Source organism: Mustela nivalis (assembly GCF_964662115.1).
Source record: "Mustela nivalis genome assembly, chromosome: 7".
Classification (NCBI taxonomy): Eukaryota; Metazoa; Chordata; class Mammalia; order Carnivora; family Mustelidae; genus Mustela; species Mustela nivalis.
The window spans coordinates 87360848-87387008 of record NC_139026.1 but is presented as its reverse complement, the minus strand read 5'-3'; the positions used below and the strand labels follow the sequence as shown (position 1 = coordinate 87387008).

The window sequence follows — 26161 nt, the reverse complement described above, 5'->3', positions numbered from 1 at the left end:
ACCCTCTCCATCAGCATTATATAAACACATTCCTTGGGGGGGCGCCTGGGTGACTCAGTGGGTTAGGCTGCTGCCTTCAGCTTGGGTTGTGATCTTGGGGTCCTGGGGTCAAGTCCCGTGTTGGGCTCTCTGCTCAGCGAGGAGCCTGCTTCCCTCTCTCTCTCTCTCTCTGTCTGCCTCTCTGCCTACTTGTTATCTCTGTCAAATAAATAAATAAATAAATAAAATCTTAAATAAAATTTTAAACACACACACTTATTTCTATTTTATTTTTATTCTTTTTTACTGAGGTATAATTGATACATAACATTATAGCTATTTCAGGTATACAATTATTTCTCCCATTTTAAAAGACAACTCCTTAAGCCCAATTTCCCCTCCAGTTATATATCCATTTCTCTGCTCTCCATGACAGCAAAACTCTTAGAAGAAGATGTCTATGCACACTAAATCCAAATTCCTCTCTTCCCTTTCTCTTTTAAAATCACCCCAATTGCCTTTTATTTCCTGATTATTCCACCAAACCCTCTCCTATCAAGTTCAGCACCAACTTCCAAATTGCTAAATCCAATGGTCATTGTTCAGTTTTCATCTTATTTATATATCCACAACATCTGGCACACCATATTCTTATTTTGTTTAAACGTTACCCTCTCCAGAACGTCAGCTCAATGAGGACAGGGACATTTCTTCTGTTCACAGTAAGCTTTTCCCTCACATTTTAACATCTCTGAAATCCAGACACAACTGATGATATATTTGAATTGTTATATTTCTTCAAAGCACCTATGACATTACCAACCCAAAACAACCTTTATTATTTTTTAAGATTTTATTCGAGAGAGAGAGAAAGAATGAGAGACAGAAAGCACAAGGAGGGAGGGTCAGAGAGAGAAGCAGACTCCCTGCTAAGCAGTGAACCCAAAGTGGAATTCGATCCTGGGAGTCCAGGATCATGATCTGAGCCGAAGGCAGTCACTTAACCAAGTGAACCACCAAGCCACCCCCTAAAACACCTTTAATTAAAAGTTCTGCTTGACTGTTTTATACACGTGAGTATCTAGTGTGAATTCTGACTGAGAACCAGTTCAAATCTCCAAGAAAGTTTTTCCCCTCCTACACAACACCAGGATTGAGACATGCCTTCTGTCACTTTCTGTGTGGTGCGTTTATTTCTCATCTACATTTTCATGTAGTTTCCCAGCTTTATGTAGGGCCTTGTAGAGCCTACCCATCGTGGGCCCATTTTCTTTTTTTAGTAGTACATAAAATAGTGATGTATCTTACAACTGATAGTACCAAAGTAGCAATACAAGCGTATTATTTACAGAAATAGAAATAAATACAAAAAAGTGTTAACTAAAAAAGTTAGAAGTGCCTCTGAGGAAAGCAAAATAAATGAGGAAAGTAGCTTTTTTAAAAAACAAATTTTACAGAACTATTTGATTTTACACACCACATACACATGTAACTTTGATTAAAATGAGCCTTAAAACTTAACAAAAAAAGGGCGGCTGGGTGGCTCAGTGGGTTAATGAGTCTGCCTTCAGCTCAGGTCATGGTCTCAGGGTCCTGGGATGAAGCCCCACATCAGGCTCTCTGCTCAGCAGGGAACCTGCTTCCTCCTCTCTCTGCCTGCCTCTCTGACTACTTGTAATCTCTGTCTATCAAATAAATAAATAAAATCTTTTTTAAAAAATTTTTAATCAAAGGAAAAAATTAAATAATCTTTGTGAAAAACAGAGGAGAGAGGAAAATGTATGTGGACATGGGGGGAAAAAAGCAGAGGTCAGAAGGTAGGAAGCCCATGCCTATCTATCTAGCAAGGGCAGAATAATGAGAAAGGACAAAAACAAAAGGAAGAACAGCTTTGCAAGAAGGACTGGACACAAAGCATTCTGAAACAAACAAACAAAAAAGCCAAACTAGGTTGTTCAATTGAAATTGTAGGGAATGATACAGGAATAGATCTTTTCAACTGAGCTCCGTATTTCCCATATTACCTAATGTCCATCTCCATTTGGATATCCATTTTTCATATCCATTTGAATATACAAGTAGGATTCCATTTATTTAAAATAGAAGATACAGGGGCACCTGGGTGGCTCAGTGGGTTAAGCCTCTGCCTTCAGCTCAGGTCATGATCCCGGGGTCCTGGGATCAAGTCCCGCATCGGGCTCTCTGCTCAGTGGGGAGCCTGCTTCCCTGCCCCCCCCGCCTGCCTCTCTGCCTACTTGTGATCTCTGCCTGCCAAATGAATAAATAAAGTCTTAAAAAAAAAATAGAAGATACAAACTGAACTAGTGACGGAAAGCAAATCTGTGGTGGCCTGTGAGGGGACAAGGGAAGTACAGGAGAGGGCATGACAAAAGAAATGAGGAAGTTTTGGGGGGTTATAGATATGTTTCATTATCTTGACCCCAATGATAGTTTCACAGTACATGTCAGAATTTATCAAATTTGTCCACCCTAAATACATTAGTTTATTCTATCTCAATTATACCTCAAACATAACACCTATTGTTATAAAGTTGGTTTATGAAAAACAAGACAGGGAGAGCCACAGATTAGAAGAATATTTGAAATGCCTACAACTACAAAGGATTAGAATCCAAATGTATTAAGAATAAGTATCAGTTTTCAAAAGAAAAATAAGCCATGGCAATTAACAAATAACACACAAGAGAGGAAACTTAAAAGACAATAAACAAATTGAAATGTGTTCAAACTCACTAACAACGGAGGAAACGCAAATGAAAACATAAAATAGTATGATACTCATAAGATCAGCAAAAGTTATAAAGAACCAATAAAATTCAGGATTGTCATAGAGCAAAATGAATTCTTATATACTATGGATGAGTGTACTGAAACAACCTCTTTGGAAAACATTTTGATGATATCTAGAAAGTTAAACATGGAGCGCCTGAGTGGCTCAGTGGATTAAGCCTCTGCCTTCAGCTCAGGTCATGATCTCAGGGTCCTGAGATTGAGCCCCACATCGAGCTGTCTGTTCAGCAGGGAGCCTGCTTCCCCCCTCTCTGCCTGCCTCTCTGCCTACTTGTGATCTCTCTCTCTGTGTCAAATAAATAAATTTTTTTAAAAATTAAAAAGAAAAGAAAGTTAAACATGCATAAACCTTAAGACCCAGAAACTACTCTCACTCATCAGCACAATGAAACATGTAGAAGGTTCACACTACAACATTGTTTGTGATGGTTAAAAATTGGTTAAAAAGGCGGCGGGGGAGGGGGGGCACCTGGGTGCCTCAGTCTGTTAAGCATCTGACTTTAGCTCAGGTTGTGATCTTGGGGTCCTGGAATTGAGCCCCACGTTGGAGTCCCCAGTCAGTGGGGAATCTGCTTGGCCCTCTCCTTCTCCCTCTGCCCCTTCCTCTGTCATGCTTGCTCTCTCTCAAATAAATGAATTCTTTAAAAAAAAAAAAAGACAAAAAAAAAAAAAAAAAAAAAAACCTTGGGGGCATGTGGGTGGCTCAGTCCATTAAGTGTCTGAGTCTTGATTTTAGCTCAAGTCACTATCTCAGGTTTGTAAGACCAGGGCCCTGTGTAGGGCAGGGCTCCATGCTCAGTGGGGGAGTCTGCTTGGGATTCTCTCTCTCCCTGTCCCTTCCTCCCCCCCAACTTGCACACATATGCCCTCTCCCTCTCAAATAAATCTTAAAAAAAATTTTTTTTTTATTTTATTTACTTTTTTGACAGAGATCACAAGTAGGCAGAGAAGCAGGCAGAGAGAGAGGAAGGGAAGCAGACTCCCCGCTGAACAGAACCCGATGTGGAGCTCGATCTCAGGACCCTGGTATCGTGACCTGAGCCGAAGGCAGAGGCTTTAGCCCACTGAGCCACCCAGGTGCCCCTAAACCTTTTTTTTTTTTTTTTTAAAGATTTTATTTATTTATTTGATAGACAGGGATCACAAGTAGGCAGGGAAGCAGGCAGAAAGAGAGGAGGAAGCAGGGTCCCCACTGAGCAGAGAGCCCGATGTGGGGCTCGATCCCAGGACCCTGGGATCATGACCCGAGCCAAAGGCAGAGGCTTTAACCCACTGAGCCACCCAGGTGCCCTGTCCCTAAACCTTTTAAAAATTTTTTAAAAATTAAATGTAGGGGGGCACCTGGATGGCTTAGTCATTAAATGTCTGCCTTCGGCTCATGATCCCAGGGTCCTGGGATTGAGACGCATGGGTCCTGCTCAACGGGATCCAGTCTGCATGAGTCCTGCTCAATGGGAAGCCTGCTTCTCCATCTCTCACTCCCCCGCTTATAAACCCTCTCTCATGGTCTCTGTCTCTGTCAAATAAATAAATACAATATTTAAAAAAGAATAATAAAATAAAATTAAAATTAAATGTATAGCCACATAACCAAACACCTACAAAAAACTTAAAATAAATTAGAGCTACATTTATTAACAAGAAACAAATCTCAAAAACCATGCTGAGCAACAAAAAACAAACTGCCAAAAGATAAGCACAATATGATGCTGAATTTATAAAATTTAAAAATTAAAATACTATTTTCCTTCTAAGAAGCCATGGATAAGACACATTATCCGACAAACCATAAGAAAAAACTCTCTAGTTAAACTATAATCAGTTGTAAAAATATATCACAAATGCAAAGATTAAATGTGGAGTTGGGGAAATACCCATCTTAGAACCAATGAAATACTCTTCTGTATAGTTTGTGTACATATATACAGTGAAAATTTCAAAAGCATGCAAGAGACTAATTGTCACTGAATATGTTATAGTGGCTACCACTGGGGAAAGGGGGGCAACATAACTGCGATGTTTTCTTTAAATAAAAAAATCTGGGGGCACCTGGGTGGCTCAGTTGGTTAAGCATCTGCCTTCCACTCCGGTCATGATCCCAGGGTCCTGGGATCAAGCCCCACATCAGGCTCCCTGCTGAGAGAACTTCTCCCTCTCCTTCTGCCTGCCACTCCCCTTGCTTGTGTTCTCTCTCTGTTAAATGAATAAATGATATCTTAAAAAAAAAAAATCTAGGGCATCCTGGGTGGCTCAGTTGGTTAAGCATCTGACTCTTGATCCAGTTCAGGTCTTGCTATCATGGTCATGAGTTCAAGCCCCACGCAGGGCTCCAAGCTGGGCATGGAGCATATTAAAACAACAACAACAACAACAAAAACCAACCCTGATGTCCAAATTGTGATCTTTAAATACCATTTCCCAATAAAGAAATTAGGACTTCTAGGAGAAATGGCTGATTCTAGGTTTATAAAAGGAAATAATCAGATGAAACTGGGATATTTTCTTGTGTCTACAAACAGGAAAGCTATCCAATAGCTATTGGGGTCTAATTAAAAGAACACAGGAGTCAACATAAATGGGTCCCAATGTGAACACCAATAAGAATAAAGTCTATAGTGCCTGAAATACATCATATACATAAAAATCCCGACTCATAATCATGCTCTAAAACACAAAAAACTCATTGGTCACTTTGGAAGGTTACTAGGGATTAACTCATTTCCTTATTCTAAATACTGACGAAGAGAACAAATCAGAGCATTTATTCTGCCTCTTCTGTATAAATCGTATTTTACAGTAATCAAAGAGATAATGAAGGAAAATTCCACTTTATAGAAGGATTCCAGCTCATAAACACGGAATAATAACATTAGAAAACTGCCATTTTGCAAGCCTTAATGAAAGAACGGATCTAAGCAACAAAGACCATGGCTGCAAAAACCATTAGATAAAAGACTCATGGAAAACTTTAAGAGGATGGATCATGATGACAGTACCCAAACCCACTGATCAAAAGAAGGGAGTGGAAAAGATAGATGATACCCAAACCCACTGATCAAAAGAAGGGAGTGGAAAAGATAGATGATACTAAGAATGGAAAAAATGTTGATAATTGCTAAAGCCAGATGAGAATATATGGGAGTTCATTATATTCTTTCTACATGTATGGAATGTTGACAATTTCCACAATAAATTAAGCGAATTTGAAAAAAAGATATAAAGCGAATTGGCATAAGATGAGACAAAGCACGGGTGTTTCTGTATTATTCTTTTTTTAAAAAGATTTTATTTATTTATTTGACAGACAGAGATCACAAGTAGCCAGAGAGGCAGGCAGAGGTGGGAAGGGGGAAGCAGGCACCCCACTGAGAAAAGAACCTGATGTGGGGCTCTATCCCAGGACTCTGAGATCATGATCTGAGCCAAAGGCAGAGGCTTTAATCCACTGAGTCACCCAGATGCCCCTCTTTATTTTTAACCTGTGCATTTGAAATGCTTTACAGTAAACAAGATTTAAAGTAAAACTAGGGGCGCCTGGGTGGCTCAGTGGGTTAGGCCGCTGCCTTCGGCTCAGGTCATGATCTCAAGGTCCTGGGATCGAGTCCCGCATCGGGCTCTCTGCTCAGCAGGGAGCCTGCTTCCCTCTCTCTCTCTCTCTGCCTGCCTCTCTGCCTACTTATGATCTCTCTCTCTCTCTCTGTCAAATAAATAAATAAAATCTTTAAAAAATTAAAAATTAAATTAAAAAATAAAAAGAAAGAAAGAAAACTCCTTACTTAATTCTGGAGTGAGACATCCCTCCCTGCCATGCACAGATATTTAAAAAGAGGGTCTAACTACTTGGAACAAAAATGTCCTTCCTGAGATCCTGCCACTTGCATCAACATGGATGAACCTGAAGGACATTACATTAAGTGAAATAAGCCAGAGGCAAACAACAACCTGCACGATCTCACTTACAAATGGAATCTAAAGAAGTCAAATACACAGAAGCAGAGTAGAATGGCGGTTACCAGGGGCAGGAAGGTAGGGGGGAAAGGAGAGATGTTGGTCAAAGGGTTACAAAGTTGCAGTTACATAGGATGAATAAGCCCAGAGATCTAATGTACAGTAAAATGATTAGAGTTAATAACACCATACTGAATACCAGAAATTTGCTAAAAGACAAGATTTCAGGTTTTCACATTACATACACACACAAAAGATAATTACGTGAGAAAATGGTGGTGATTATGGTAATCATTTCACTGTCTATATGTATACCAAAACATCATAATGTACACCTTAAATACTTTAAGGGCCTATTTAGCCAGAGCGATTCCGTCCGGTTAAACAGTGATTTTGTTGTTTATGCAGTAAAACATAAACTGACCCTCCCCTGCCTCAGGGAACTTACTTAAAAGGAAGTGAGAAACCAGTCCCAGGTAACAAAGCCCAAATACAAGGGCAGGTCAGGCCAGGTGGAGACATCCAATCAGTGGGGCAGCATACTGTCTCCCTAGCTACCAAGAAATGTGGGTCCCACCTTTTGGGCGCCAATTCTGATCAAAGTGATAGGCTAGTTCAAATATCTACTAGAGTAAATTGTAATTCAATTGGCCACTCGTGTGTGACCTAGCATGACTGTGCAGCTTTCTCTGTGTGTTACAATCTCATTGGCCACCTGTGTGTGGCCAGGACCAACCACATGGCCTTTGCTCTATAAAGTTAGTCTATAAGGCAGGGAGGGGTCGCCCTCTCTTTAAGAGGAAGCCCTGACCTGTTGGTTTGATTCTCCATGCTTGGCGCAAAATAAAGCTTTCCTTGACCTTCAGTTTCTATCAGTCTCGCTCCTTTGATTACGGACCTAACAATACAATTTCCATTTTAAAAACTAATTAAAATTTAAAATAAGCATGCTCTTTCCTAGCACAAGGACTCCTTGCCTTTTCTTCCCTCCCAACACTCACTGCCTTAGCTCAGAATCTACCTGCTATCAGTCCTAATCTCTTCATGTACTTTATCTCTGTTTCTGTGGTCCATCAAAAGAAGCCCCAGACTTTCAGACCTCTCATCTCCCATATTCTAATCCCCAAACAGTTCTTACACATTCCCTGCTCTGTCCTCATGTGCCACACATCTCTCTCCAAATTCTGAAACCCTTCCACTACATTTTCAACTTCTACTCTCAACGTTTTCTTCAACTTCTTGTTCTAATCTAGTTCTCTTCTGAGGTCCTACTTCCCTCACAGCCCTCAAGTGGTCATACAACTGGACCTGGAGGTCAGGATGCTTCTAAGTCAGTCTCCTTCCCTTTTCCCAAAACAGAAACAAAAACAAAACACCTCCACTTTGAATATCACGAGAGGGGCACCTGGCTGACTCAGTTGGTTAAGCGGCTGTCTTCGCCTCAGGGATCAGCCCTGAATTAGGCTCCCTGCTCAGCAGAGAGCCTGCTTCTCTCTCTCTGCTGCTCCCCCTGCTTGTGTGCTCTCTCTTTCAGTCAAATAAATAAATAAAATTTTTAAACAAACAAACAAACAAACAAACAAGAGAATGTCATGTGAACACTCTATTACCCTCTACCTGGCTGTGATGGTTAATTTTATGTGTTGGCTTGACTGGATCATGGGGTACCAGATATGTGGATACAGACCATAACTGTGTGTGTCTGTTGAGGGTGTTTTAGATGAGATTAGCATATGAAATGGCAGACTGAGTTAAGCAGATGGCCCTTCCCATTGTGGGTGGGTATCATCCAATCCATTGAAGGCCTGAATGGAATAAAAAGGTAGAGGAAAAAAGAATTCCTTTTGTCTCTCCCTGATTGCTGAACTAAACCACCTGTCAGTCTTCTGCTCTTGGACTGGGACTTATACCACTTATACCACTGGTGTTTAAGACCAGGCCTCTGGTCTTACTGGAATTTACACCGCCAACTTTCCTGAGTCCCTAACTTGCAGACATCAGATCATGGACTTCTCAGCCTCCATAACTGCATGATCCGATCCTTATAATAAGTTCCATTCCAGACAGATACAGATATAAATGCAGATATAAAGATACAGATGAGAGAGAGAGAGAGATCCATCCTACGGGTTCTCTTCCTCTGTAGAACCCTAACACTTTCACTCTCCACAACACAGATCCTGTCGTTAAATCTCAGTGATTTAACACACATGATCTAATACCTCATGTCTCTGAATTCCTTGATTCCAATGATTTTGTCCTCACCCATGCAGCCGATGCATGATAATGCCTTCACGATCTCTATTTTTGTAGCCTACTGCCTGACCGTGACTTAAAATCTTTACAGCTGTCTCTCACATACCCAAATTACAACACCTTTTGATCTCAATGGGACCTTCAATTCACTGATTCTACCATCTTTTCACACCTCTTAGCCACTTCATGTCCTCCCTTTATTACTTACTTGGTTTAAATTCCATAATTTAAATCAGCATATTATCATAATCACTCCCTTGCATATATGCTCTAGTCCCTTGACCCTTTCATGTTTTATTCCACTATCATGGTAAAAATCTCTTTCTGGTTAAATCCACTCCAAACATACACCCCTGCAGCTTAATATGGTTGGAAGAAAAAAAAAACATACTAATCTCACTTTAAATTCATGACCACAAGCCTCAAGGGGCCCCTAGTGCCACCTGGAAATCAAACACTACTTCCCTGCTACCATCATTCTCCCACACCTTCCCCTCTCTCCACAAACTTCATCGTTTCCTCCCCACCCTCACTCTCAGTTGAGCACCCCGATTCCTAACTCATTCAGAATATGACAACAATCAGAAGAAAACTTTTGCAAACTTCTACTACCAAATCAATCCACCTACTTGATGGGTGGGTCTGAGATATATTTTGGAGATGTAATCAATAAGATTTGGATATGGATTTGATGTGAGGTATGAGGAAGAGAAAGGAATCAAAGATGACTTTAAAGTCTTTGCTAGGGGCGCCTGGGTGGCTCAGTGGGTTAAGCTGTTGCCTTCAGCTCAGGTCACGATCCCAGAGTCCTGGGATCGAGTCCCGCGTTGGGCTCTCTGCTCAGCAGGGAGCCTGCTTCCCTCTCTCTCTGCCTGCCTCTCTGTCGACTTGTGATTTCTGTCTGTCAAATAAACAAATAAAATCTTTTTAAAAAATAAATAAATAAATAAAGTCTTTGCTAAAATATTACTTTTTCAACAAGGCCTTCCCTACCATCTTCAGTCTCTCTCTCTTTCTCTCTCTCTCTCACACACACACACACACACATACACACAGTTACATGCTTATAGAGTGTCCCTTATCTCTTTTCTTGTTTTTTTTTTTTTTTTTTAATTTGGGGGGTGTTTTTAATACAAATATCACCAATTTAAATACTAAACATTCTAATCCTATGTTTAATATCTGCCTTCCCCAACTACAATATAAGGCAAGGATTTTTATGTTCAGTTCATTCCTGTGTATCAGACAGACATTCATTAAATTTTGTTAAAGAAATGAAATGTCTCTAGCATAAGCAAATAGATAAATGGTGTCATTTGCACAGGAAAAAGAATACCTTTATTTTTTTCTTTTTTAAGTAGGCCCTATGCCCAGCATGGAGACCAACATAGGGCTTGAACTCCCAACCCTGAGATCAAGACCTGAGCTAATGATATCCCAGAGTCAGACATTCAACCAGATGAGCCACCCAGGAGCCCCCAGAAAAATTAAACCTTTAGAGTGGGAAGGACAATGGTCTCTGTACAAAGGTGCTTGTAATCTAGTGAACGACAATGAAACATACATTTCAACACATTAGAATTCCATAATTTGTTAAATGTGTGACAAAAGCAAAACTGAAGAATATTCTATGGTTCTATTTTTATCAGGTGTATGTTTTCTATGCACATACACACTTGTACACGCACACAACACACACATATATGTTTCTGTTCTAAAGAAAAAGTTCTGGAAGGAAAAATACCAAACTGTTACTCCATGAGCTAAGAAAGGTAATATGCATAGGGAATTAGAGTGAAGAGAGAGGGTAAGGAGACTTTTACTATTCACGTACACGTTTTACAATAAACATATTACTTCTGTAATTTAAGAGAGAGAGAAAGAGGGGTACCTGGGTGGCTAGGTCAGTTAAGTTTCTACCTTCAACTTAGGTCATGATCCCAGGGGCCTGGAAGGGAGCCCATATCGGGCTCACTGCTCAGTGGAGCAGGAGAAGCATGCTTTCCCTAAATAAAATCTTTTTAAGAAGAGAAGGAGGGGCACCTGAGTGGCTCAGTGAGGTTAGGCCTCTGCCTTTGGCTTAGGTCATGATCTCAGGGTCCCGGGATCGAGCCCCGCACCGGGCTCCCTGCTTCTCCCTCTCCCTCTGCCTCTACCCACTGCTTGTGCTGTCTCTCAAATAAATAAAATCTTAAGGGGGGAAAAAAGAAGCTAAAAGAATTTAAGAATTTAAAAAAAGAGAGAAAAAGAAGGAAAACAATTTCTTCCCAAAAGGAAAAAAATTATATTTAACAGAGGATTAATAACCACAGTATAAAAAACTTCCATAAAACAAACCAAAAACCCAATTTAAAAATGAACAAAGTACAGAAAGACAATTCACAAAGAAATATAGTTAATAAACATATAAAACATACTAAACCTCATGTTCAATCAGGAAAAAAAATGCTTGCTTTCATTCATCAACCAATGTTGTAAGTGTGTTATCTACAACTATGGGTTGGAGTGTAATTTGGAAGGTTTTTTAAAGTAATTTAGTGAGTGACAAAGTAAATAATGTTACCAAAGAATAAATTCCTGAGCCCATAATGATGCAATTAAGCTACATAAATAAACAGGGGACAAAGCACAAGTTACCTTATGAAAAATTTCTAATTAATAAATGTAGAAGTAATGAGAGAAACAAAACCATTTCAGTATCACAGTAATAGCTGCTTTAGGCAAGATCCACCACAGAATGCTAAAATTAATAGGTAGAACTTTTAAAGAGAAACAGTATATTTGGGACAGTCTCAAAATATCTCCATAAAATATTTATTTATGACTGGGGAGGTTTAAACATGTGTCCAAATTCTTTGATATTTCTCCCTCCAAGAAATGAAACTTAATTCTCTCCCCATGAGTGTGGGCTGGACTTGGTGGTTTGCTTTTTAACAACAGAGCATGCAAAGAGAAAAGCAGAAATTTTCCAGTGAAGAAACCTAGCAGACACCAAATCAACTTATCAAGGTTAACATCATCAATCTATCCTCCCCCCCAATACGATGCAATGAGATGGGCCCATCACCTCTATGGTATTCTTACCCCAAACCTATAACCTTTGTCTGGGTATCAGAAAACATCAGACAAACCTATAGGGATGGCCAACAAAATACCTGATCAGCACTCTTCAAAGTGTCAAGATAGTGAAAAAGACAAGAAAAAACCAGAAACTGTCACAGATTGCAGGACACTAAAGAGACATGCTGGCTAGCTGCAACGTGGGTTCTTGGACTGGATCCTAGAACTTTTTAGGACATTAGTGGAAAAACTGAGAAAATCCAAATTGTTTATGTAATTTAATACTACTGTACCAATGTTAATTTCTTAGTTTTGATAAATGTACTACGATTATGAAAGATGTTAACATTAGGAGAAGCTGGGGGAAGAGTATATGGGAGCTCTCTGTACTATCTTTACTCTTCTGCAAACCTAAAATTATTTCAAACACAAAATTTTTTAAAAAGCAATTTGGCAGGATTCACTAAAATTTTTAGAAGAATATACCCTCTTATACCTTTTCATCCAGCATTTCACTTCCAGCAAACCAGAGAAACACTCACATAGGTCCAAAACGAGTTTATAAACAAGTGTTCATTGATGCATTGTTAGAAAACTGCAAGAGAGGGGTATCTGGGTGGCTCAGTCGGTTAAGCATCAGTCTTTGACTCGGGTCATGATCTCAGGGTATCAAGTCCCATACCCACACCCTGCTCAGTAAAGAGTGCTTCTCCCTCTCGCTCTGCCCCTCCCAACCAGCTTGTGCTCATTCTTGCTCTCTCTCACATAAAATCTTAAAAAAAAAAAAAAAAAAAAGAACTGCAAGGGACACACACACATATATATCCATCAACTGAAAAATGATTACATAAAATGCATATTCATATTATAGAATAAACACTGTACAGAATAGAATGGGTCTGTATATAATGATGTGAAAAAAACCTCCAAGATATATTAAGAATAAAAAAAAATACGTACCTAAAAAAATTTTTATGTAAATACATAGGTGTAAATGGAACAACCTGAAAGAGTACTCGATAGGCTTATGATAGGATTGCCTCTGGAGAGAGGAATGTTCTTGAAGAGGAGAGTTATTCTTTTTTTTTTTTTTTTTAATTTATTTATTTGACAGAGATCACAAGTAGGCAGAGAGGCAGGCAGAGAGAGGAGGAAGCAGGCTTCCTGCTGAGCAGAGAGCCCGATGCGGGGCTCGAACCCAGGACGCTGGGATCATGACCTAAGCCGAAGGCAGAGGCTTTAACCCACTGAGCCACCCAGGCACCCCAAGGAGAGTTATTCTTTAGTAAGAACAAGAGTTAAGGATCAAGATAAAAAGACCATTTTTTGGTCTGTATATTTCTATAATACTTGAATTTTTATCAACATTTCTAAACTACTCTGAAGTAAAAAATAAGGAAGTAAACAAGGATTTCATATACTCTAAAATCTTGTGTCAGCCCAGAAAAACTCTGGAAGGATATATAAAAAAAGGTACTATCAGTGATGGCCTTTGGGGAAGAGAACTGGAAAAACTGTTCTCACCATTTACCTCTGTACTGCTTTATTTTGTTTAAAATTTAACCCATTTTTAAAAATTTAATGTACAGGGGAACCTGGGTGGCTCAGTGGGTTGAGCCGCTGCCTTCGGCTCAGGTCATGATCTCAGGGTCCTGGGATCGAGTCCTGCATCGGGCTCTCTGCTCAGCAGGGAGCCTGCTTCCCTCTCTCTCTCTCTCTGTCTGCCTCTCCATCTACTTGTGATCTCTGTCTGTCAAATAAACAAATAAAATCTTAAAAAAAATTTAATGTACATTTTTTGGGGGATGCCTAGGTGGGTCAGTCAGTTAAGCATCCAACTCTTGATTTTGGCTCAGGTCATGATCTCAGGGTCATGAAACTGAGCCCTGCATCGGGCTCTGCACTGGGCATGGAGCCTGCCTGGGATTCTCTCTTTCCCTCAGCCCCTGTCCCGCATTCCCACTCTTATTCTCTCTAAAAATAATAATAATAGTAATAGTAATAATATGCATTTTTTAAAGTACACTATGACAAGTGTTATTATGAAAGTATGTAATAAATTCCAAAGAAGGGGTGCTTAGTCTGCCTGAGAGACTTAGAGTCAACAACGAATTTATTTAGAAAGCATTCCAGGCAGCGTTTATGGAATGGGCAAAGGCAGAGAGGCAATCGAAAAGATAGGATGGTTCAGAGCTGCAGCAAATAGAACATAAAGCTTGAGAGTATAGGGGGAGAGTGCGTTAGGTTTTTGAATAATCACCAGCCCCTGGAAGCATACACTTCCCCTTGTTACCTTTCCTAAAATAACCAAATTTAGACTTGCATATAGTTTTGGTCTGTTCTGCCTAAAGCTACTGCCCCACTCCAAATCATGGCATATTGAAATAAAATACTATAAACCTGCCAGAATATATTCATCAGTTCAAGACAGTACAATTCTGACAGGAGGGTAATCCTAAATTAATTACTTTGATCTCCTAGTCTCATCAATCTTCTTTTGACCGGCCCATAAAGTCAAGTTGCAATAAACATAAAAACAATGATAGTGCATCAGCTATATACAGGTAATCCCTTGCTTTTCAAAAAAGTTCGCCTTACACCACCTTCTTTTACGAAAGAACTAAGTTAGTACCTGTTTCCACTAATGGAAGGAAATCCAAAGAGGATTTTCACTTTTACAAAAACAGGTGAAATACAAACACAGCATTCGGCCTTTGCTTTGCAGCTGGCTCTTAGAAAAGCCGTGCACAGCCCAGCAGTGAGTGTGGCACCCTTAAGCTCCTTCCCTGGGAACTACGATCAGCATCTCAACGTCAAGCTGCCATAGTTATTAACTGTGTCCGTGAGCATCTGTGCTTTATCTTGATTTATTTTGTGTGTCCATTAGCAAGATATGTCCTAAGGTAGCAGGAAATCCTAAGAGACATTGTTCTGGGGTCCGGAAATGCTCAAAAATTTTTCCATATAAATTAATGGTAAATGCTTCTTCACTTTTTGTCATTTAGACTTGAAAAAAGTTTCATAGGAGGGGCGCCTGGCTGGCTCAGTGGGTTAAAGCCTCTGCCTTCAGCTCAGGTCATGATCCCAGGGTCCTGGGATCAAGCCCCGCATCAGGCTCTCTGCTCTGCGAAGAGAGCCTGCCTCTGCCTCTGCCTGCCTCCCTGCCTACTTGTGATGTCTCTCTCTCTGTCAAATAAATAAATAAAATATTATTTTTAAAAAAGTTTCATAGGAATGCTCCACTTAGAAGGGGAAACCCACAGCAGTAATTATAAAAAGAAGGTTTCCCTGACCCAGTTTTCAAAAAATTTTGATTGCGGCATTCACAACAAATGTTTCATAACACGGTAGAATGAAGAAAGATGATCTAAACCTGATATAACTAGATGGCACTACTGCTTTATAGTTCTTAGGAATACATTAAACACTGATGATACACTGGTTTCTGACAAAGATAAACTGATTTTTGCCTCTAAGTGTTTCTAATTTCTTGATTTGGGGGCATCAATTAAAAGCAAAGCATGAGGGCGCCTGGGTGGCTCAGTGGGCTAAGCTGCTGCCTTCGGCTCAGGTCATGGTCCCAGAGTCCTGGGATGGAGCCCTGCATCTGGCTTTCTGCTCAGCAGGAAGCCTGCATCCCCTCTCTGCCGGTCTCTCAGCCTACTTGTGATCTCTATATGTCAAATAAATAAATAAAATCTTTAAAAAAAAAATTGGGCAGGGCGCCTGGGTGGCTCAGTGGTTAAGCCGCTGCCTTCGGCTCAGGTCATGATCTCAGGGTCCTGGGATCGAGTCCCGCATCGGGCTCTCTGCTCAGCAGGGAGCCTGCTTCCTCCTCTCTCTCTCTCTGCCTGCCTCTCTGCCTACTTGTGATTTCTCTCTGTCAAATAAATAAATAAAATCTTTAAAAAAAAAAAAAAAATTGGGCAAAGACTTCATAGGGATTTCTCCAGAGAAGATACATAAATAATCAGCAAGTGAATATAAAGATGCTCAACATCAGTAGTCACGAAGGAAATGCAAATCAGATTCACAATAAGAGACGACTTCAGGGGCACCTGGGTGGCTCAGTCATTAAGATATCACCTCATAGGTACTAAGATCACTATAAGCAAAAGGAAAAATAAAAGGAAAATTCCAAGTATGGACAAGGATGTGGAGAACTGGATCCCTCAAACGCTGCTGGCAGTTCCTCAGAAAGTTAAACATAAAAATTCTACATTTGGGCATCAATTAAGCATCTGACTCTTGATTTCAGCTCAGGTCATGTCTCAGGGTTATGACATGAAGCCCTGAGACGCTCTCCCTCGCCTTCTGCCCCTGTCCCCATCTCCCTCCCTCTTAAAAAAAAAAAAAAAAAATTCTACATGACCCAACAATTTCATTCACAGCTATAGACCCAAAAGAAATGAAAACAGATATTCAAACACTGGTATATGTGAACGTTCATGGTAACACTATTCACAACAGCCAAAAAGTGAGAATGACACAACTGTCCATCAGCAGACAAAAGCATAAACAAAATGTGATATATCCATACAAGGGAACTGTATTCAGCTATAAAAAGGAAGAGATTCTGGTACATGCTACAACGTGGACAAACCTCAAAAACATTATGCCAAGTGAAAGATGCCAAACACAGAAGATCACATGTTATAGGATTCCATTTATTTGAAATAGCCAGAATAGGTAAAATAGTGACAGGTAAATTCACAGAAACAAAAAGCACATTGGTGGTTACCAAGAAATACGGCAAGAGAAGAATGAAGAGTTACTGCTCAGTGGATATAAGGTCTCCTTTGCGGATGAGGCAAAAGTTCTGGAACTAGATAGAGTGATGTTGTACAACACCGTCGATGTACTGAATACCACTGAACTGTAGAAAGGGTTAATTTTATGTTATGTGAATTTCACCTAAAAATATTCAACAGTCATGACAACTCGGTTGTCATGGGATTACTGCTGCACCAATTTTACAAATTCAGAAACGCAGGCTCAGAGAAATTAAAAGACGACCAAGTCCACAGAGGGTAGAGGAACAGAGATTCAAAGCCAGATCTGTGTGCCAGATTTGTGATTTTTTTTTTTGATGTTGACAGAATATAGCCCCTCTCTCCAACAATTAATTTTATGCTTAGCTATCATTAATCCAACAAATTAGCAACTTCTATGTGACAAGACAGATTTACACTCTTAACAAACATGTTATATAGCTTCCCTATTTTAATAAGAAATTAGAAGAAAAATAACACAACATTAAAATATAATTATCAGTATTAGCCTGATCATAACCAACACTATTCAGTAGATCCACATTTCAGACATCAAAAAGTTCAGCTGCCAAGAAGTTTAATAATATGCTTGAGGGCTGGGCGCCTGGGTGGCTCAGTGGGTTAAGCCGGTGCCTTCGGCTCAGGTCATGATCTCAGGGTCCTGGGATCAAGGCCCGCATCGGGCTCTCTGCTCAGCAGGGAGCCTGCTTCCTCCTCTCTCTCTGCCTGCCTCTATGCCTGCTTGTGATCTCTCTCTCTGTCAAATAAATAAATAAAATCTTTAAAAAAAAAAAGTAATCATGTAAAAACTGAATATAATTATAATCTTACTTAAATATTAAGATTTCAGGTAACAAGTAATCAGGATGAAAGTACGAAATATCCCTCCATTTTCAGGAGCTTTTTCTACTTCTTCGGGTTAGATGCCTAAACAAATTTGGTAATCACTGTCACTGCACTGTTTCCTATACTCCCAAATTACAAGAACATGAAATAATAATATCTTGTAGTCTAACTTACAGGATCATCATAACATTACATATTGGCAGGCAGACAAATAACAAATGTCAAATATTGACTTTTATTTCTTTTATTATATTTTTTTAGAGAGAGAGAACATGTATGAGAGTGGGTGAGGAAGGAGAAGGGGAGGGGGAGCGTGCAGAGGTAAAAGGGGAGAGAATCCCAAGCAGGCTCCAGGCTTAGTGTGGAGCCCCAAAATGGGGCTTGATCTCATGACTGTGAAATCATGACCCAAGCCAAAATCAAGACACTTAACTGACTGAGCCACCCAGGTGTGCCAAATATCAACTTTCAAAAAGACAACATAAAATACAACATTTGCATAGTGACAGAGATGAAAAAGATTACTCAACTAAGCCTTGTTTAAAGCGTTGCCAACAAGGAGTAAGAAAACCATCTCAAGAAACCTAGTGTATACTAACCAGTAAGATATAACACAATACCAAGCTTGCATCTAAGCTATAGCTGATTTAGTCTGTGGTGGTTCTGTATCACTTGCCATTCAGGTACAATACTTTAGCTTCCTGTAATTCCATCTTAGTGATAGACGCATTTCACTGCTTTCATCAAATATGAGAGAGCTTCTGATGATGAGATCCTTATGCTGAGTACTTGTGCAGGATATTCAGGTAAGCAATGAAGGCAATTTACTATAAAAATTGAGATGATGACCAAACAAAGTAAGCAGAAGAGTCACTGCCACTACAAACGAATGCACATCTCAAATCAATGTCAACAGAAGATAACCAGGAAGAGCCAGCCATGAGCTGACCATGGTGACAAGTATCAGAGACCAAGTGAATATTTTTTTTTTAAGATTTATTTATTTATTTGAGAGAGAGAGAGAAAGCAAGCGAGCATGAGTGGGGGGAGAAGAGGGGCAGAAGGAGAGGGAGAAGAAGACTCCCTGCTCGGGAGCCCGATGTGGGGTTTGATCCCAGGATCCTGAGATTATGACCTGAACCAACAGCAGACGCTTAAACGACTGAGTCACCCAGCACCCCCGCAAGAGGATAATTTAAAGACAAATACTGCTCTACTACTGATGGTAGCCTTAAAACAGCAGCAAATAGTTTACTACTGGACATACCATGTGTACTCACGAGAAGAAAGATTTCAAGTTGCACAAATTGGTGTTTCCAATCCTTTCTAAGGTCAGTGGGAAGTAACAGCATTGACAGCGTCTTCACTTACCTATCGTGACTCACCTAAATCATATAATGGCCTCATCACAAATGTTTTCCTCAGGCCCAATATCCTTTAGCCAGTTTTAAAGAAGAACCCACACACTCTACAACTAGTAATCATGTTATATTGCTAATTAAGTAATATTAAAAAATCCTCCTTCTTACCAGTAATCCAATGTTGTTATTTAGGGTTTAAACTAGCAGAAGTCACTAAGTAAGCCCTAACCACAAATTAGTCACAGGGCTGCCTTTACGCTAATGGCTATACCCTCAAACCCTGCAAAATCTGTGTACAAGAGGATGTATATTTCACACAATCCCCCACCCCGAAAGACCACCATGGTAGATTTGAACACCCAGAGCAAAATGCTGGCCTCTGACCAATCCTTAATACCCAGTATTAAATGTAAGGTGTTTACAAACTTTACATCTTTAGAAATACAATGACCCTGAGTGCCCAGGTGGCGCAGTGTTAAGCCTCTGCCTTGGGCTCAGGTCATGGTCTCAGGATCCTGGGATTGAGCCCCATATCAGGCTCTCTGCTTGGCGGGGAGCCTGCTTCCCCTACCCCCACCCCCGCCTGCCTCCCTACCTACTTGTGATCCCACTCTCTGTCAAATAAATAAATACAATCTTTAAAAAAAAAAACATACAATGACCCTTGAACAACATGGGTTTGAACAGCATGTGTCCACTTATACGTGGATTTTTTTTTCAATACAGTACTGTAAACCTATTTCTTCATCCTTACAGCCTTCTTAATATTTTCTTTTCTCCAGATACTTTATTGTAGGAATACGATATACAACACGCAGTTTTAAGTATTTGGAAAGTCCAAAGTTATACACAAATTTTTCACTGCACAGGGATCAGTGCCCCTAATTCCCACATTGTTCAAGGGTCAACCAACAGACCCCTCCAAGGTCAGTGTGGGCTAGTAACTCTTTTATGAAGCTTCCAGGGGTGCCTGGGTGGCTCAATGGGTTAAAGCCTCTGCCTTCGGCTCAAGCCATGATCCCAGGATCCTGGGATCGAGCACCACATCAGGCTCTCTGCTCAGCAGGGAGCCTGCTTCCTCCTCTCTCTCTCTGCCTGCCTCTCAGCCTACTTGTGATTTCTGTCAAATAAATAAATAAAAATCTTAAAAAAAAAAAATTATGAAGCTTCCAGAAAATGGCATGTGAACCTAAAGTCCCTTTGTAACACAATAATCTCAAGAAGCAAGATGCAGAGATAATTGACCTCTTTGTGACATAAAAAAAAAAAAAAAAAAACGAATTGGGAGGTTAGATCTATTCTTAAGAGACAGTCCACTGCCAGTATGCAGCTACAGTAATCGACCTTACTTGGTACTACAGAACTCATTCGTGTGTGTGTGTGTACACAAATAAACACATATATACACACACAAATAGAGGGAAAAATGGAGTCAAATAATGACTTGAGCCAATTTTACTTCCTGCATTACAGCTACCTTCTTAAAATATGTAAAGCACATAGCAGGCACTCAAACTTCTTCCAATAAATGAAAGGATCCGCAAGATAGCAGTAACCAGGAGCTCATACATGTAAAACATTTTTAAATGAAAAAAGTACCCTGGATTTCAAAGGCAACAAAGTGAACTGAAAATGCTCTACACTACTGACACATTCTTCAAATGTACATACAGATAATGTTTTTAAGGTGATTATCCACCTTTACAGGTAGGACTAGAAAGATCTATATATAACAAATGGTTCCTTCCACATTGGATATATTTCACTCTTCAGAACAGATACTCCCATTTTCTTCATCAGCTGAGCTGTCTGAAAGATTTTCAAAAGTACTTTATTGCTAAGTTGAAATGTATTTTAATGTGCTTGCCAGATGTCATGATACATAAATATAAACAGGCAGAAGCTAAGAGAGAGCTGTGAAAACTAGGTAAATCATTTCCTTTTGAATCACTTCCAGTACAAGTGTCCTATGAACAGTACAGAAAGTAGAGGAAACATCATTCTTCAAACATAAGGCCAAGTACTACCTTAAGGTGAACACAAATAAAACCACCATTTAAAAGTTAACAACAGGGACACCTGGGTAGCTCAGTGGGTTAAGCCTCTGCCTTCGGCTCAGGTCACGATCTCAGGGTTGTGAGATGGAGCCCTGAGTCAGGCTCCACACTCTGCAGATGTCTGCTTGAAGAGTCTCTCCCTCTGTCCCTTGCCCCACTTAAGCTCATTCTGTCTCTCTCTCTAAAATAAATAAATAAATATTTAAAAGTAACACTTCCTCAAAAAATTAAACAGAATTATCATATGATCCAGAAATCCCACTTCTCAGTATATATCCAAAATAACTGAAAGCAAGGACTCAAAAGATATATGTACATCTACGTTCCCAGCAGCATTATTCACAACAGCCAAAAGATGGAAATGACCCACGTGTCTCAACAGATACACAAAATGTGGTACAACCTTACAACGGAATATTATGCAGTCCTTATAAAAAAAGGCATGACATTCTGACACAAACGAAAACATTGATGAACCTTGAAGACAACATGCTAAGTGAAATAAGCCAGACACAACAGTCAAATACTATTATTCTACTTACGTGCAATCCCTAGTCATATTCATAAACACAGAAAGGGGAATGGCTGAGGGAAGAGAGGTATGGGGAGTTATTGTTTGACAGTTTCAGTTTGGGAAGACTAAAATGTTCTGGAGATGGATGATGGTGACGGCCGCATAACAATGTTAATGTATTTAACACCACCATACTTAATGGTTTAAATGGTAAATCTTACATTATCTATATTTTACCAAAACTTTTTAAAAATAACCGAGCAAGAATGATGGCCAAACTTTTGTGGCAAAAATCTATCAAGAAAAGTGGTAGGAGTCTGTAACAGACATGCTTCACTGCCATCCTCCACAGCCTAGATGACTTACCTGAAGATCAAGACCTCAGAATAGGAGGGAGGGACATGCCATTTTCATATTGCTACAGATTTACACCAAGCAACTGAAGAAGATGAATTATATTCTACAGGAGATTATTTACTAAATAATGAATGGGCTCCCCTTCCCAACAATTAAATCAGAGAAAACCAAGCTCTTCCTTCCAGTTTCCAATGGAAATAACAAGATTGAAATAATCAGTTGTACTTCTAACAGGAAGCAGAGTGGATCCTAAGAGTGACTTAAACTTCCCAAATTTAATACTGTAGCTCTGCAATGGGAAACAGCAAGCAATAATAATAATAATAATAATAATAATAATATATACAAACTTCCTTCATGGCTCTAAGTGATCTGTACATGTTACCTAACCTTTATGAGCTTCATCTGAAAAATAGGGATAATGCTTACATCTACCTTGTAAAAGTTGTTTGAAGATCTTAAGAAGTGATATATATAAAACACTGAGTTCAGTGCCTAGAATACATAAATGCTCAAGAAATAAATATTCCCTCCCCTCCTGCCAGGCACTAGTATCTGAGGCCCTCTACACCCCTAGATCAACCCCTCAGGGCTATGCTGATGTTTTGGCCAGCAACCTATGGCTCCTCCCTCAGGCCCCAGCTGTTTCTCTCAGTTCTACTTGTTTCACTCCCGGTTTCTAAGAGGATTCTGTCTATATTTAGAGATAATGCCCGTACCAACTGCAGACTCAACAGGTGCTTGGGAGGGCACTTGAGCTCTGAGCAGTTTTCGATTGTTTTCCAGCGTTAATTGGTTCTGACTCCACAACTGGCTGCCTTGACTTCTACAAGGAAAAGCGCCACCTAGGTACAGTACTTAGCAGTACACTAGACTAAACAGGAGTGTGTTCACAGATCAAACCCTTAGCTCTATTATGTGGACCCCAGAAGATTTGTTAAATCCCCAGGAGCAATAAACATTTATAAACTCTACAGAAGTACCCCCATTAACCCAATATTCATCTAAATCACTATTATCAGGGTTCCCGGGTGGCTCAGTGGGTGAAGCGTCTGCCTTTGGCTCAGGTCCTGATCCCAGGGTCCTGGGATCCAGCCCCAAGTCCACTCCAGAATCCCCCACACAGTGGGGAGCCTGCTTCCCCCTCTGCCCCTCTACCTACTCATGCTCCCTCTCTCCCCACCTCAAATAAATTAAATCTTTAAAATAAATAAATAAATCAATATCAGACCTAAGTTTCGACCAATTCATGATGATTATACTACAACGAAGATTAGGAGAAAGGATATGGCTTGTAGAACAATCAGGCAGTGAAGATTTAAAGAAGCCATCCAACAGAGCTGGGTCTGAATGTGGCTTTATTTACCAGCTCTGTGACCATAGTAAATTATTTAGCCTCTTCATTATAAAATAGGAGATAACCCTGAGGATTAAGTTAAATGAGATAATGCATGCAAAACAAACTTAGCACCTTGCCTAGTCCACTGTAAGAGGTCAATAAAGAGCCACATTATCACTAGTGAAGACATTCCTTGCTTTGTTCAGTTTTTTTAAGATATAAGAAAAGTAGGGGCGCCTGGATGGCTCAGTGGGTTAAAGCCTCTGCCTTTGGCTCAGGTCATGATCCCAGGGTCCTGGGACCCAGCCCCACATCGGGCTCTCTGCTCAGCAGGGAGCCTGTTTCCTCCTCTCTCTGCCTACCTCTGCCTAGTTGTGATCTCTGCCTGTCAAATTAAAAAAAAAAAAAAAGATACAAGAAAAGTGACAATTTAGATCATTACTTTTGGATCTTTATAGTCTAATACTGCCATCCAAGACCTAGCCAGAAATATAAATGGATAAATTCCCAGAAACCTTAGGTGAGTCAGCAAAACTTAATACCCAATAAATAAAAAGATTAACACTGACTATTTATGAACACTTAATGGTAACTACAATTTCAAAATCAGCAATCTTATATCTAATACCACTCAATATTTGGTCTGGAAATCCAAGTATCAAGAAGACCAATGCAAAGATCATAACCCCAGAAATACTTTCCTACAGTATTTTCAAGTCACCTTTATTCAAACTGGAAAGTATAAGGCAGCCTGATAATCTGATATCAGCATCAAGAATTTCTTGAGGCAGAACCCAAACTCTCCCAGGAGCATAAAATCAGTAGCAGATGGTACATGAACATTTCTCAGTGAGAAACTGCAATTCTAACAAAGTATAGATAACTTCGATTTTATCAAGGCTTTTCATCACCTTTTAGTCTACATGAAAATAAACTCTTGGTCCTCCCCCCAAACACCCTGAACTCTGCATTATCACTGACCTAACTCATCAAAGCAAGATGCCTCCTGTTGGTGATATGCTCTCCCCTGCTTCATTAACCACAGGTATATTACATACAGTAACCTAATGAACACAGGAGAAATAAATACTACAGGCATGCTTCATCAATGAAACGGACTATAAATGATAGCCGAATTATTAAAAGAACAGCTTGCACTGCTCAGCAGAGGGGCCAGCCTGAGAAAGATCCACCTTCCAAAAGAACCCAATCATCCTGGATAAATTAGAAGAAAGATGCCACTGTAGTCCACCTACCTTGTACTCTCAAACAAGATCTACCCTTCCGCTTTAAGAACAAACCACATCTATTTTATTTCTCTACTACCCTTTCTTTACCTTATTTTCTTTTCCGTCCTCCCCCCATTCCTAAAAATGCCTTTCTCTTTTTTTCAAATCCCACTTTGCCCCCCAAATCCTAAGGACCTCGGACACCCACGCAGATGACCTTATGCATCCCCACTGCATTCCCAATTCATTGTACTTCTCATCCCAAATGACCCATTCTTTCATTCTTTTCGATCTCGTTGTTTCTCAGAATCCAATACCCCACACACGCTCACACCAGAGTCCCCCTTTACTCCATTGTTTCCCCGGCCTGTGCCTCTGGAAACCCCCCAACTCGGACCCGTGTGCTTCGGTCCGCCCCACTGACCCCAGAAGCCTTTCACCATCTGGGTACTCCAGGTCCCAGAAGGCTCAAGTCCCCCTCCTCTCCACACCCCAACCCCCAACAACTACCCCCTCCCCCGTGCCCTCCCTCAAGCCCGCTCTCTTGCACCTCTGTGCCCCCCTCTTATCCCCCACCAACCCCTCCACCCAGTACCATCAGCCTACCTAGCCGGCGCCCCCGCAGTTGCCGCGTCCCCCCAGTTCCGGGCTCTGCGTCCCGGACGCTCCAGGGTTTGAGAAGAGGAAAGGAGCTCCTCCGTCTCCTTCTCCTCCTCTTCTAGAGCGGCCGCCGTCGCCGCCGCGCTCCTCCCCCAGCTCTCCCAGAGCCGGACGCCGCCCCGCCCCCACCGCCCCTTTCTCCGCTTCGCCCGGGCGGCGGGCTAGGGATCGCAGCCGCGGCTAGGGGCCGGAATGCCGGCGGATCCACACCGACCTCGCCGGGGCTCGCGCTGTTCGCCCCGCCCCGGAGCCCGCTCGGGCGCGTGCGCGCCAGCCAGCCAGCGCACAGGGCGCGTGCTCGCGCCGGCGCGAACCCGGCGCGCCGAGCTCGAGGCCGTTGCAGCCAAACCGGCGCGCGAAGGCCCGGGCGCGAGGCGGCCCGCGCGCTGGGGATCTGCGAGTGGAGAGGCGCGGGTCAGAAGGCGGGCTCTAGTCCGTCGGGTTACCGCTCCTCTCGTGACCCAGTCCCTCGCGCCTCGCACCGCCCGCCGGGTTGGGCGCCTGAGTTCAGGGAGCTCGGGCGTCGCCGGGAATTGGGGAAAACGAGGAAGAGTAGGGATTGGAGGAGTGGGGTCGGGAACAAACTAGATGGGAGTAGGGACGGCTGAGACCAGAGCTCACGCCCACGTGCACAACAGCCCAGGCCCAGAAAGAGCGGAGCGGCGTCGGGAGGAGGGAACTGCGCGCCCGGAGGGTGGAGGGCCCTGGCTGGAACTGCCGGAAAGAGCCGAAAGTGCCCCGGAGATTGCCGAAGGCGGACGCCTCGAGGGGAACGTTGCGAGGGGCTTTGATCTCTAGGTCCCAGGAAGGACTGGCTGTCTCAAGAGGCCTTTCCGTTAGCGGCTCACGACCGAGCCCCGAGGACTTCCCAGCACTTTCTCCTTTCCCTCCTCCCCAATCCAAGTTTGACTCCAAAAGGCCATTTCGGAAGCTCCTGGACGTCCGGACTTCCCGACCGCTCAGCAACCTGGG

General features: G+C 41.4%; 1 protein-coding gene across 2 annotated transcripts in view; it reads right to left on the bottom strand.

The window, feature by feature from the left end:
- SPATS2 (spermatogenesis associated serine rich 2) overlaps positions 1-25847 on the bottom strand; it is a 143040-nt gene extending 117193 nt beyond the window's left edge. Inside the window, exon 1 of one of the 2 annotated variants that reach the window (XM_082741196.1) lies at positions 25136-25847. The gene's annotated coding sequence lies outside the window, so the exon portion shown is untranslated. The remainder of the gene's footprint in view (positions 1-25135) is intronic. The other variant, XM_082741197.1, reaches the window with a different exon arrangement.
- Between the last annotated feature and the right edge of the window lie 314 nt (positions 25848-26161).